Raw genomic sequence first — 12,255 nt, forward strand, 5'->3', positions numbered from 1 at the left:
AAACCGGTTTATCGTTGCCTCCCTATGAACAACTACTCTGCAATGGCCTAATATCTCATAACTTTCTTACACTACCTTTGTTGAATCTCCAAATTTAGCCTTTACAGTAGATTTTTTGTGAGTTTACTGACAGAGAAATTGGCAAGCAGATTATTATAATGACAAATGTCTATTTTAAAACACAAGTGTAAGTCAATACTCATGTGATACAATGTTGTCAAGAAGTTGTTTTAAGAATGACTAAATGTGTTTTTATCAAAAACACAATAAAAAAGAATGACTAATGCCACTGCCATTAAAAGAAGGGCAATGCCATAGATTTAAGCAAGATGTCATACCCAATAAACACTCTCTGCTTCTAAATTTCACAACTAACTGAAAGTGTAACTGTCAGCTATCAGGCTTATAAATGTCATAACACCAGTCATAAACTAAAAGGACTTTGGAGGCAAAGCCACGCCATGTAGGGAAGCGTTTCTGCCAGCCCTACAGCAACGTTCTTGTTTTACAATACACACAAGTCATTTTAAGACAAGTAAATTACATTCAACAGTTATCCCTGCTGTCAATGCAAACTGCAACATAAAAGGTCAGCAAATCTAAAAGGATAATAAATAAAGTCATAATGTCTTTGACATTTGAGCAAGATGCATCTAAACACTACACAACCTTAGATACCATCATGGTTTGTATTCAATTGACGGACCACATGGACATCTTACCAAAACAGACATGAGCTTAAGAGCATGGTACCCTTATGTAAAAGTGAACTTTGAAGAACAGCCGACTGCTTTTCCTTTCTGAGGATTTGCTTACATTATGATGGCTGTAATATGGCCCTAAACGGCCAGAGAGTACGAGGCTAGGATTTAAAGTGCTGAAAAACAAAGCACCGCACACTTAACAACGGCCAAGGATTTATTTTTTATTCATCTAACAGTATTATAAATCAACGCTCAAGATCTCAAGTTGTTTAAGACATTCAAGGTTTCCTACACAAGGCCTATGCATATAAGGTGAGGGACGGTGATCATGTTTAATTACTTTAAATGCAAGATCAACTTCTTTTGAATTCATTGACTGAACTATTGAACTTCTCACGCCATGACGAGCAAACAAATGTCAACTGGAAACTCATGACTTTTACTTGGCTGTTTAAAAGAGTCAATCTATATCTTGGACTGTAACTTCTTAGTTATACATTTACTTAAGAGTGTGGGATCATTCTTGTACAGCATGACCCAAATTCAGCTAAGCTTCGGCTAACAAATGGACACCTTGACACTGTTACAATCTCCCATAAAACACCCTGGGAAAATACAGATTTTTATTTTTTATTTTGTTGTTCAAAGTAATGTATTCTTTCTTAAAGTGTCAAAGCAGCACTAAAATGTTACACTACCTTACAACACATGGAAAAGTTTGCCATTAAGAGCATTCAGTATTTTACAGGGGGTTAATTCACTACAAAAACTAATGCTAAATTAATGCAAAATGAAGCATGCTTGCGTTACAAACTGCTGGTGGCATTTTGTAATGTAATAAATAGTTCACTCTAGAAATGTATTCAGCTGGATCAGACAAAAAAAGACAATAAATGACAGTGCCAGTGTGTGTACATAATAAACAAGGTTTATAATTTTAAGACGTGGCACTTTGGGTCTGGTAAGCAATGGATGGTCTTTAAGGAGCCGTTCTCAGCCAGCCATCTGTTCACAGGATGCAAAACGCAGGATATACAGATTTAAAAAAATATTCAGAGCCACACTGAAGAGTCATCAGGTCTGTTTAAATTCATATTATGTTAGTAACATATGTATTATACCACATGTTTGTAACGAGGCAACTAGCACATGTAAGCTGTTGAATATAAAAAGCTCAATCCACGCTTATGCATAGTCTCATTTCACTCAGCTCTTATTGTGATTTCTCGAGTGAAAATATTCCATTGAAAGTATTGTAATTGGAATTGGATTAGGGCTGCAACAACGAATCGATTAAATCGATAAAAATTGATTACTAAAAATGTTGGCAAGGAATTTCATAATCGATTCGTCATGTCGCGTGCGTGGGCTTTTGTTCCGTTTTAAAGTGAATACTGTAAAGTCCATGGTGCTGATGTTTGTTCGTTATCCAGCTTGAGAAGTTAGCGTTAACTTGTTTACCCTTAGAACGGCAACTGAAAATTTCAAATTGAGATTTGGCACGTTGTCTGGCACTGAGCCAGAGAAAGACAGCGGGGATAAGTTGGTTTTATTTTTTGGTATTCCTGACACATTCAGTGGTAGACTGCCACTTACCCTAAAATGATCTAAACTGTGTTTTCAACAAAAAGACAAAGCAGTAGGGCTGTGCAATTAATCGAATATCTGATTTTGATTTTGGCTTCTAACGATTATGAAACCATTAATCAAGATAAACGATTATTGCATCATATACCGTCCCCTTTCCAGTTGTACAGATTTTTTGCTCTTAAAAGTGCGAAAGACCGCGCACACACAGTCAGAAGCATGCATGCATGCGGTCAGCATTCGGTCTCATTCGCACACTGAGACGAGCAGAGCGCACACATCTAAAGTCATCTTAACATAAGCACTTTAATGGTCAAATAGGTGTCAAAAGGCGGTCTTTAGTGTTTATTTATATTAACCCTCATTTGTGTAATGAACAAACGAGTTAAGAATTAAGACACGTGAAAGAGAAACCATTAAAATGACAGTGCAATATTCCTGCTGCCGCCTGTTTTTATCATTAATCAAACAACAAAAAGAGAAAATCTCTCGCTGCTCCTGACTGAAGGACTTTTGTGGCTAAAGTGTTTTTCTTACAGTGAAGATGCTTAAAGCAGTTTGTTTCATATTTTTATTCTATTGTATTTGTTTCTCTTTCCTTTGAAAAGTGGAAAATAACTGTATATATGCAGTTGAAGTCGGAATTATTAGCCCTCCTAAATATTACCAATGATGAGAAAGCATGTGAACATGTTGAATTAAAACAAAATGAAAGGGATACATCTGTCATACATCGCTGTTGTGGCTGTGGTGTGTCTCGGGGCCAGATAGAATCTTGTAAACTCACCAGTAAAAGGGTCAATAACAGTAGTAAAGCAGTGGTAGTTACTTTGCATTGCAAGACTGAAGACACATTGAAACTTTTCTTTCTTAGTCATTTTGTCTCGTTGCCAGTTCAAAAATCTAAAGAAACTTAAATCAAGAACAGACAAGAGAAATGGCATGATAAAATTAAATGATGCTTAAAACTTTCCGATTCTATCTCATTTAGATTTTTTTCTTAGCCCATTGGCAAATAATTTAGCTTGTTTTAAGCAAACAATCACTTAATTTTGAGCCGTTTTTTCCCCCCGAAAACAAGACATCAGCTGCATCTGAAATGGCACACTATACATTATGCACTCATGCACTATGTACTTATGCACTTACACACTCAACAGCATAGTATATGCAGATAGTGTCATCCAAAATGGAACACTATTTTTTTTTTACTAAGCGAAAATTCAACCGTTTCCCTGATGAAGTGCACTTATTATTTTTAGAGTTTTCAGTGTGAACGCATTACTTACACTATTTATACTACAAAATGGCGTAGAATAGTGGATTGAAAACAGGACAAAACTTAGATTATTATTATTATATGATGAGCTTTTTTGAATAAAAGTTTGGAAATGAATGCTTTTCTTGTTTTTTTTTATCCGATTCATCGATTAATCAAAAAATAATTGACAGATTAATTGATTATTAAAATAATCGGTAGTTGCAGCCCTAAATTAGATGCAATGCTTCTTGTCCAGTGTCAGACCATCTTTGTATTGTGTCTCAATAAGATCATGTAGATCATTGATAATGAACAAGCCAGATCTTAAATGCAGCAAGCTTATAAGTACATTGGTAGAGCCCAGGCAGGCTTTTTCAAAAATACATTTCTCAATGCATAAAGCCTATTTAACCTATATTTCACCACAACACAACTCAGACTCAACTCTTGTGGCTTATATTAGATATCTCGCTCCATCCATCTAGCTAAAATAAACATCTACACCACTTCAGTTTAAATTACATAACTAGGTCTATTGTTATAATATTTCTTGACAAATAAAATGCATCACTCTTGTGTGTGTGTGTGTGTGTGTGTGTGTGTGTGTGTGTGTGTGTGTGTGTGTGTGTGTGTGTGAGCATAAACTTAATGAGCTGCAGTGCATTAGAGCAGAGCAAATCAATAATCATGACTGTCCCAAATATGGTCAAAACTGAGCTGTCATTGTAGAGGTATTTTTGGGGGTAATAAATGAGCATATAAATAACTTTGGGGAATTTTTTAACTTACCCAAGCCACATACCCATTATTTGTGAGAGAACAATTTATCATATTAAAAAAATACACTTTGGAAAGTGTTGGGGAAAGTTATTTCTGAAAGTAATGCATCAAAATATTGTGTTACTCCCTAAAAAGTAACTAGTTGTGTTACTTAGTAACTTTCTACGTAAAGCAATGCATTACAGTACTTTTGAGCTACTTTTTCATACCTACCTGAGCATAACCTACACCTTCATTTACCTTAACAAAACATTTAAAAAATACAATAATGTAACCTTTTGAGAACTTCCTGACACTCTACAATCCGTATATAGATTCATAAAAAGTTCATTGCAATGTGTTTGCTATCTTTGTACTTTGTCTTATTATTAAAATAACTGTCCAACTAGACAATCCCTTTTTCTTCCATGTGTTCAGAATAAGAATTCTTCCATTACAGAAATGTAAGGCTCTGCCATGTTGGTTTCTGTCAATTCCTGCAGGAAGTTTTCTCACAGTGTGATTCATTCAACATGATTAAACTAACTTTAATTCAGCAAACAATTTTTTTAAGCGTATTAAATAATCTAAAAAGTAACTCAAATATCATGACTTAATTTTTTTAAAGTAATGTTACTTGTTACTTAGAAAAGTAATATTGTTACATTACTCGCGTTGCTTCTAATGTGTTATCCCCAACACTGACTACGGCACATTTATCACAGCAATTGTGAATTAAATTATTTCTTACCCAACAACTATTTCAAATCTAGAATTAAGTAAGATTCAGTCTAGTGCCATGCATGCAGCCCAAAAAAAATATTTAAAAATGTAACCATATTAAAGCTCAAAATATGGCATTTAAGGGTTGTGTAAAAAAAGTATTGTAATGTCAAACACTTGCGCTGTCGTCTCACCAAGAGTAGCCATTGAGTTGCTCTGAAAAGTCATTTAAGTTTACACAGTGAGCAAAGCACAATTTATCAAAGTCATATTTTTTAAAATATTCCCAAACTTAAAATCTGATTATAAAGTCTGATTATCAACTTGACAGCAAGCTGAAGACATTCAAATTCCAAATTAACCTAAAGTCAACAATATAACTAAATATATAATCAATGAAAATAATTAATGTGAACAGTTTTAAATGATTTACACCTTTTTTTTCTTTCAGACATATGGGCCTTAATTAGGGTAGGCTAGTGCCATGGTTTGCAGGAATAAAGCAAGGGTGTGATGGATGAAAGTACAGCATGCTCTTCGATGTCCAATTGTTTAGCAACATACTAACTGTGCACAAAATGCCTTTCGGAACAAAACAAAAAAGTTGTGGAAATTGCATGATCTGGGTTGTTTATACAGTATTTGCCATTGTGAAGACTCAACACATATTAATACAGCACTTAAGAATGAGTTTCTGACTTCTATTGTCTATTGACAACGTTTTCGTTGTTTTTATATCGTAAAAAATTAATAAACACTTCTTTATCAGTTTCACACATCACAACATCTAAACTGACCATTTCTAATAGTGGTCATTCAGTTTGTGTGGCTATATTCATACATACATTTATTCATTGTTCACTAATTTTACTAAAGTGAATCAGTGAAAGGTAACAGCTGCTACATGTTTGTTTTGCAAGTTATAAAATAGTAAAAGAAAGATTAAAACATAACAGTGTAACTGAAATGATTTAATTTAGACATGCAAATGCACAAGTTTAGCACTAATTGTTTTTTTCTGTCATTCAAATAAAAGATAAAATATAGCATCATAGCATAAACTGTTTAGAATTTTAGCTTTACTTGATATGCCTGACTGTAATCCTACTAGGAACTGCATATATTTTAGACCAAATCAACTTTCACTAATACATGACAAACTTCACAAGCCTTAAAATGTACAGAGCATAGTGCAAGGCAACAACTAAAGTCTATTTGCTTTACAAGGAAGGGCCATGAAACATAAAATTGACTCCTCTCATTGATTTGAACTCATAAACATGACTCAAACTACAACTATTATACATCTGGGTTTCCTTTAGAAACCCACACTATTTCTAAAATGAATGTGGAATATTCTTTCAGAAACAATAGGATGTGTTCCAATTGTTTTAGGTACTACAATCTGCTTTATTTAATTTATTATTAGTTTTTTTCATGTAAAAATTCTGACAAGTCAATCACGTTGGTCAATATGTCTAAACTTGTTTCTATGCATTTCTGCATGCTCTCTGCTCGTGCGCTGCACTAACTGATGAAATTTATGTCCTTGAGAGATAAAAAAAAAACACATCCTGCCTCAACATAAGCACTACCAGACAGAAAACCAGGAGATCAGGAGAGTTCATATCAGTTTGTCAGAAAAAGCCTCAATAGTCAGAGCTTGAAACGCATGACTGCAGCTGTGGAACAAAAACAGGTGTGGAGTATATTGCATTCCCAAGAGCCTGAAAGGCAAGGCCAATAAACAAGACTGTTGACTTGCTAAATGGACGAGAACATTTAACAGAGACAAGCCCAAGAATGACTGTCTGAATTTGCGTTCAAAAGATCAACTATGTGAACATATTCTGGATGTCTGACAGTCTTACAAGACAGTTGAGAAAGGAAAATCTTAACAAGATTACGGCAGATTTGGAAAGTGAGATGATGTTCTCATCCCATCAAAGGCTGATCAGACTCAGATCACAGGTGTCTGAGAATAAACCTCGGCATTTGTGAAGAAAACACAGCAATCACCACTGCTAAGTGAGCAGCGAGGGATTATTTGTCAAAACTGCCAGGCACCTGAATGAAGAAATACATGAACTAAGCAAATATATCAAAAAATTGAATGACAAGATAATGATCAGATCACGAATCTGGCTTCAACTGCGCAAAAACACGAATCGACCTCAGTGTTTGGTCTTCAGAGTGCACAGCTCTCGTAATAAACAATCTGCTATCCGGTGCGGTTTAAACCACCGGACGCGTCTTAAACATAACACCAAAATAACTATTTTGTCAGTAACGTTTATTCAGCGTTCAGACCGGTTTCTTACCTCTCTCGATGGTTCTTGGGTCCAGGTGGCTCGTTTTAAGCAGCTAACCTTGTACTTGCAGGCGACCCAGCTAGCCAGCTAACTCGAACGTTTCACTGTTGGCTATTTAATTCGGCTTCGGCTTTGGAAAACAATCCACGTATGAATGGTGGCGATTTTTCCGAACGAAGACACAGCAAGATCCCCGTTTATGAGATAATTAGCAAGCCGCCTAAAGGTATGTCAGCATTGCACTGCTAGCAGGAGCTCCCCGTACAGCTAATCCCTGTAGCTGCCGTCCCAGCCTGCACCAAAAGCCACATTCATACACATTTACTGACCGACTACATACCCAGATGTTGGTCACTAAAGTCAGATTGTCCTTCTCCTTACTGCTAAACTCACGCAAATAGCGACTAACTGCTAACCTGTTATCACGAGTAAACGTTAGCAGGCTGTGCTAATGCTCGGTGCCAATTTTTTCCTGGCCCAAAACAGACCGCTAAACCTAGTTTGATGGAACGCTGGGTTATGCTGTCAGGCTAATGATTTGCTACTTTCTGCGCAACGAACCCAAGGATTGGCTTTCCGAGCTGTCAATCAAACACTAGTTGGGCACGCCTCGAAAGTCAAACGTCAGTGATGTCGAGAAGTTATGCGGGTAGGTTGCAGCGTAAATGTCTGAGATGGAGATTGGATGAAGACAAGGACCAGAAATGCCCGTATGGCGAGAAATGTCACCCGAGTTGAGGACCGCTCGCCCTGTTTACCTCCGACGAGGTAAATAATTAGTAAACGTAACGCTTATAAACACTGCTGAGTTAACGTTTGCACTAAAGTTTTCTGTTCTTATAAAAGGATTTGGGATATTTCCCTCTCTTCAGTGAGTCCTTACTTGATGAACATGATGTTACATAACATGAATGACACTGACCAGTGATGGTGTTTCGCCTCTCCATCTTATTTATATACTCTTCTTAGCAGAGACTTTTTTTTTTGTTGTCACATACTTTTACTATTGTACAATTACTATTTTTAGTAACTTTTTATTAACAGAACAATATGAGGGGACAACACTGTGGCTCAGTGGTTAATACTTTTGCCTCACAGCAAGAAGGTCACTGGTTCGAGTCGCAGCTGGGTTTCCTCCGGGTGCTCCGGTTTCAAGTCTAAAGTCATGCGGGATTGAATAAACTACAATGACCGTAGTGTATGTGTTTTAATGAGTGTGTATTGGTGTATCCCAGTACTGTGTTGCAGCTGGAAGGGCATCCACTGTGTAAAACATATGCTGGATAAGTTGGCGGTTCATTCCGCTGTGGTGACCCCTGATAAATAAAGGGACTAAGCCGAAGGAAAATGAATGAATAAATGACAGGACAATTTGAGGCAGTAGTAAAAGTAATGAACTTCTGAGATTATTTGTCTCTTGAACTTCCCAAAAAAACTACTGGAGCATAAATGAAAACCAGAGACGTTTATATCTGGGACAAGTTTAAAGAGATAGTTCATTCAAAGAATAAATATATATAAATTTATATATATGTGTGTGTGTTAAAATATATTAATATAATAATTTAATCACTCATTACTTTTAGATGGGCTTTGCTGCTTGAATGAATTTTTTAGGTGAACATATCATTCTTACTCACTTAGTCATTCACTTACCTTTGGCTTAGGCCACAATATACCAGGGGTTGCCACAGCAGAATGAACCAACAATTACTCCTGCTTGTGTTTTTATGCAGTGGATGCACTTCAGGCTGCAAGCTAACTCTGAGAGTATACTAGCACGAATCATTCTCCATCACTTTCTTTTTTTCTGATGAATATTCTTTTTTTTCCATGTTATTTCTGGTGACACGGTGGCTCAGTGGTTCGCACAGTTGCTGGTTTAAGTCCCGTCTGGATCAGTTGGCATTTCTGTGTGAAGTTTGTATTTTCTGGATTTCCTCCTGGTGCTCCGGTTTCCTCCACAAGTCCAAAAACATGCGGTGGGCCCACATGTGAACTGGGTAAGCTAAATTGGCCGTAGTGTATGTGTGTGAATGAGTGTGTATGGATGTTTCCTAGTTGCAGCAGGGAGTCTGAACATCCGCTGTTTAAAACATTTGCTGGATAGGTTGGCGGTTCATTCCGCTGTGGTGACCCCTGATGAATGAAGGGACTAAGCTGAAGAAATATTAATGAATTATTTCTGGTTTGAAAGCAATGTACTCTAGTCTTTCTAGTGCATCACTGTGGCCCTTTATAATTAAGTGAACATACCATTCGTGAATGACTGGATTGAAACTATTGAAATTTTAACTCAGTCTTCCATACTGGTAAAGAAATGATTGGCTATGTCAACAAAATGTCATCTGGTGAACATATTAGGCCACAACTGTGAAAAAAACGACAACATAATTAAAAGCCAAAACTAAACTAATGCTTGTGGCTCCTGAAGATACATTTATGTCTTACAAAAGCAAAAGATCAGTCTTTGTAAGAGCTGACATTATTATTTTTTATTTTTAACATTATTAAGCTAATGCTTATAAGCACCACAAAAACAGCAAAAATAAACAATACAAATTTAACATTTAAATACAACATTTGATGGTGAAATGGTGAATACAGAAAAATATATACAAAGACAATAAGGAAACATAAGGTGGAACATAAAATAATCATTTAAAAAGCAAAAAGTACAGCAGCTAAATTATTGAATTACGTAGCATTCAACATTTCATCGCACAGTTTCAGGGTTTTGACTTTTTTTGGCTGTTGTTAACACTTTGTGATGTTATAATTAAGTATTTAAAAATAAAAACAATTACTTGCAAAGAAAATTTGGTTCTTTTGTTTTTAAACTGAACAATGTGTAGACAGTAACAATTACAATATAATGAAAAGCATTATGAAACAGCAGGAACATAGCAGAAGCCAAGAGGATAAAGTAGGCGATAATTTAAGTAATGACGAAAATTTGCATGTCCGATTTGCATGTTGTGAATGTCTGTTTTATTTATTTGAATTAAATTTCATGAATTAATTGCTTTTTATATAAAAAAAGCATTTTTGTCTTTTTTTTTTCTTTCTTTTTTTTTGCTTGAGCAAATTCATGCAGGTATTTCACACTTATAACCACTGTATGGCGCTACAGCACCTTAACATTGTGCATGCCGTTCTAAATTTTCTTTCTCAGTATAAAATGTGAATGCGGTTTGATCAAAAACTAAAAATTCAGCATTCCTCCTGGGTAGTTGACAAGTGAAACATCCATGATGCCTTTTTCACCTTTTTTTTCAGTTCACTGAAGTCAATTTACAAATATTCCCTGTATCTTTAAATCACTGAGGTCATAAAAAACATTTCGTTTTACAATTTATTGTAGGACACCAGTAGAACAGATCTGAATATTTAGATTAAACACATTGTCACTGCTTTAATTTGTATGTCAAATACTCTTCCAATCAACAGATTTGTATTATTTAGCAGTCAATGTAGTAGAGCAATTCAAGCAATTCAAGTTTTCGCTGAAATAACAAAACTGTTTCAGCATTTCTTTGTGCTAGCAAGTATTTTAAAGTGCTTTAAAAATACTCAAAATGTCTCCGTTAATGTTTTCAACAGTTTTATTTGATTTACCAAAATCACACAAGTGGAAATTTCACATCTGTCACAGAGAGATGTGACGTCACATTCATAACAAAGCTTTTCCCTCATAAATGCAAAAAAAAATGAATTTGTGGTTCTATTATTAGCCAACTCTTATTTTTTTGATTAGCATTATTTTTTTGGGGTGTGCAGTTTAATTCACAGAATTTCTACAAAGTAGGTTGTATACAGTAAACTCGCAGACTTTGTCACATCCATAACACACGTTTATTTTCCTCATTTAAAATAAAAAAAGTTCACAGATTGATATTTTTCTGATCCCACAACTCTGTGGTTAGATTTTTTTTTTTATTTTAACAGCCATTAAAATATAATGTTAACATACTCTCTATACATTTGTGTTTTGAGATTTTACTGAAAATGTCACATCTATAATGCTGGAATTGCTCAGTAACAATACCAGTTAATACACTGCAGTACATAATGCCTATTCATATGTGTAATGTACAATTAGAGAGGTCAACATTGCATTACATAAGCAGTAGGAAAGAAGCAAGCTCTTCTATAGCTTACAAACTGGGTTAAAAGAAATCAATAAGTCATGCAGACAGTAGACCTTTGTCCGAAAAGCTGACAAGTTGAGAAATGAGTGTTCCTCTGAACTTTGCTGGATCAAGAGCACTCATACACACTCTCACACCGATAAGAGGGGACACTCAACAAAAAAAAAAAAAAAAAGCAAACTAAGCATTTAGATGGACAAATGATATTAGATGGCACAAATCTATTCATAACTAAAATAATACAATTAAGCTGAATCAAATTAACCTTATGAGTTCATTGAACTTATATTATGTTCAACCGGCTTAAAACAGCTTGTGTAACTTATAAAATAAAATTAAAGCATGAGTTGTCGGTAGGATGCCAAAATCGAATGACAAAAATAGAAAACCTAAATTTTACCGTACACCACACTGCTTTTAATGCCAACCGCAGACATCTTTGGCAATCAGCCGAAAGAAGAGCTGAATGGAGTGAGGACCCAATTAGAAATGCTCGATAACAGTTTATTTCAGGTAAGTTCACGCTATGCTGAATCATACACATCACTCGTTTATTGCAGCGATGAGTTCAGCAAAGACAGTTAAATATGGTTAATTAAACTGCGGAAACTGAATGCTAAGAATGAAATGTAAAAATGTAAGTTCACATACCCGCCGTACAGGTGCAGTTCACTGTCAGAATGCAGTTGTTTTGCTTGTTGATGATTACCCAGGGATTGTACAGTTCGTCTTCTCTTGTCTTTGTAGTGCTAAAAACC

General features: G+C 35.5%; 1 protein-coding gene and 1 long non-coding RNA gene across 2 annotated transcripts in view; one reads left to right on the forward strand and one right to left on the reverse strand.

Moving 5' to 3' along the window:
- Positions 1 to 7,804, reverse strand: part of ppp2r5ea (protein phosphatase 2, regulatory subunit B', epsilon isoform a) — a 38,533-nt gene extending 30,729 nt beyond the window's left edge. The window contains 1 exon segment of the mRNA NM_194415.2: positions 7,356 to 7,804. The gene's annotated coding sequence lies outside the window, so the exon portion shown is untranslated.
- A 60-nt stretch (positions 7,805 to 7,864) lies between these two features.
- Positions 7,865 to 11,885, forward strand: LOC141379556 (uncharacterized). Its single transcript, XR_012396409.1, has 2 exons — positions 7,865 to 8,114; positions 9,209 to 11,885. It is a non-coding gene; the product is annotated as an uncharacterized lncRNA (long non-coding RNA).
- Positions 11,886 to 12,255: the final 370 nt, after the last annotated feature.

Source organism: Danio rerio, chromosome 20 (assembly GCF_049306965.1).
Source record: "Danio rerio strain Tuebingen ecotype United States chromosome 20, GRCz12tu, whole genome shotgun sequence".
Lineage (NCBI taxonomy): Eukaryota > Metazoa > Chordata > Actinopteri > Cypriniformes > Danionidae > Danio > Danio rerio.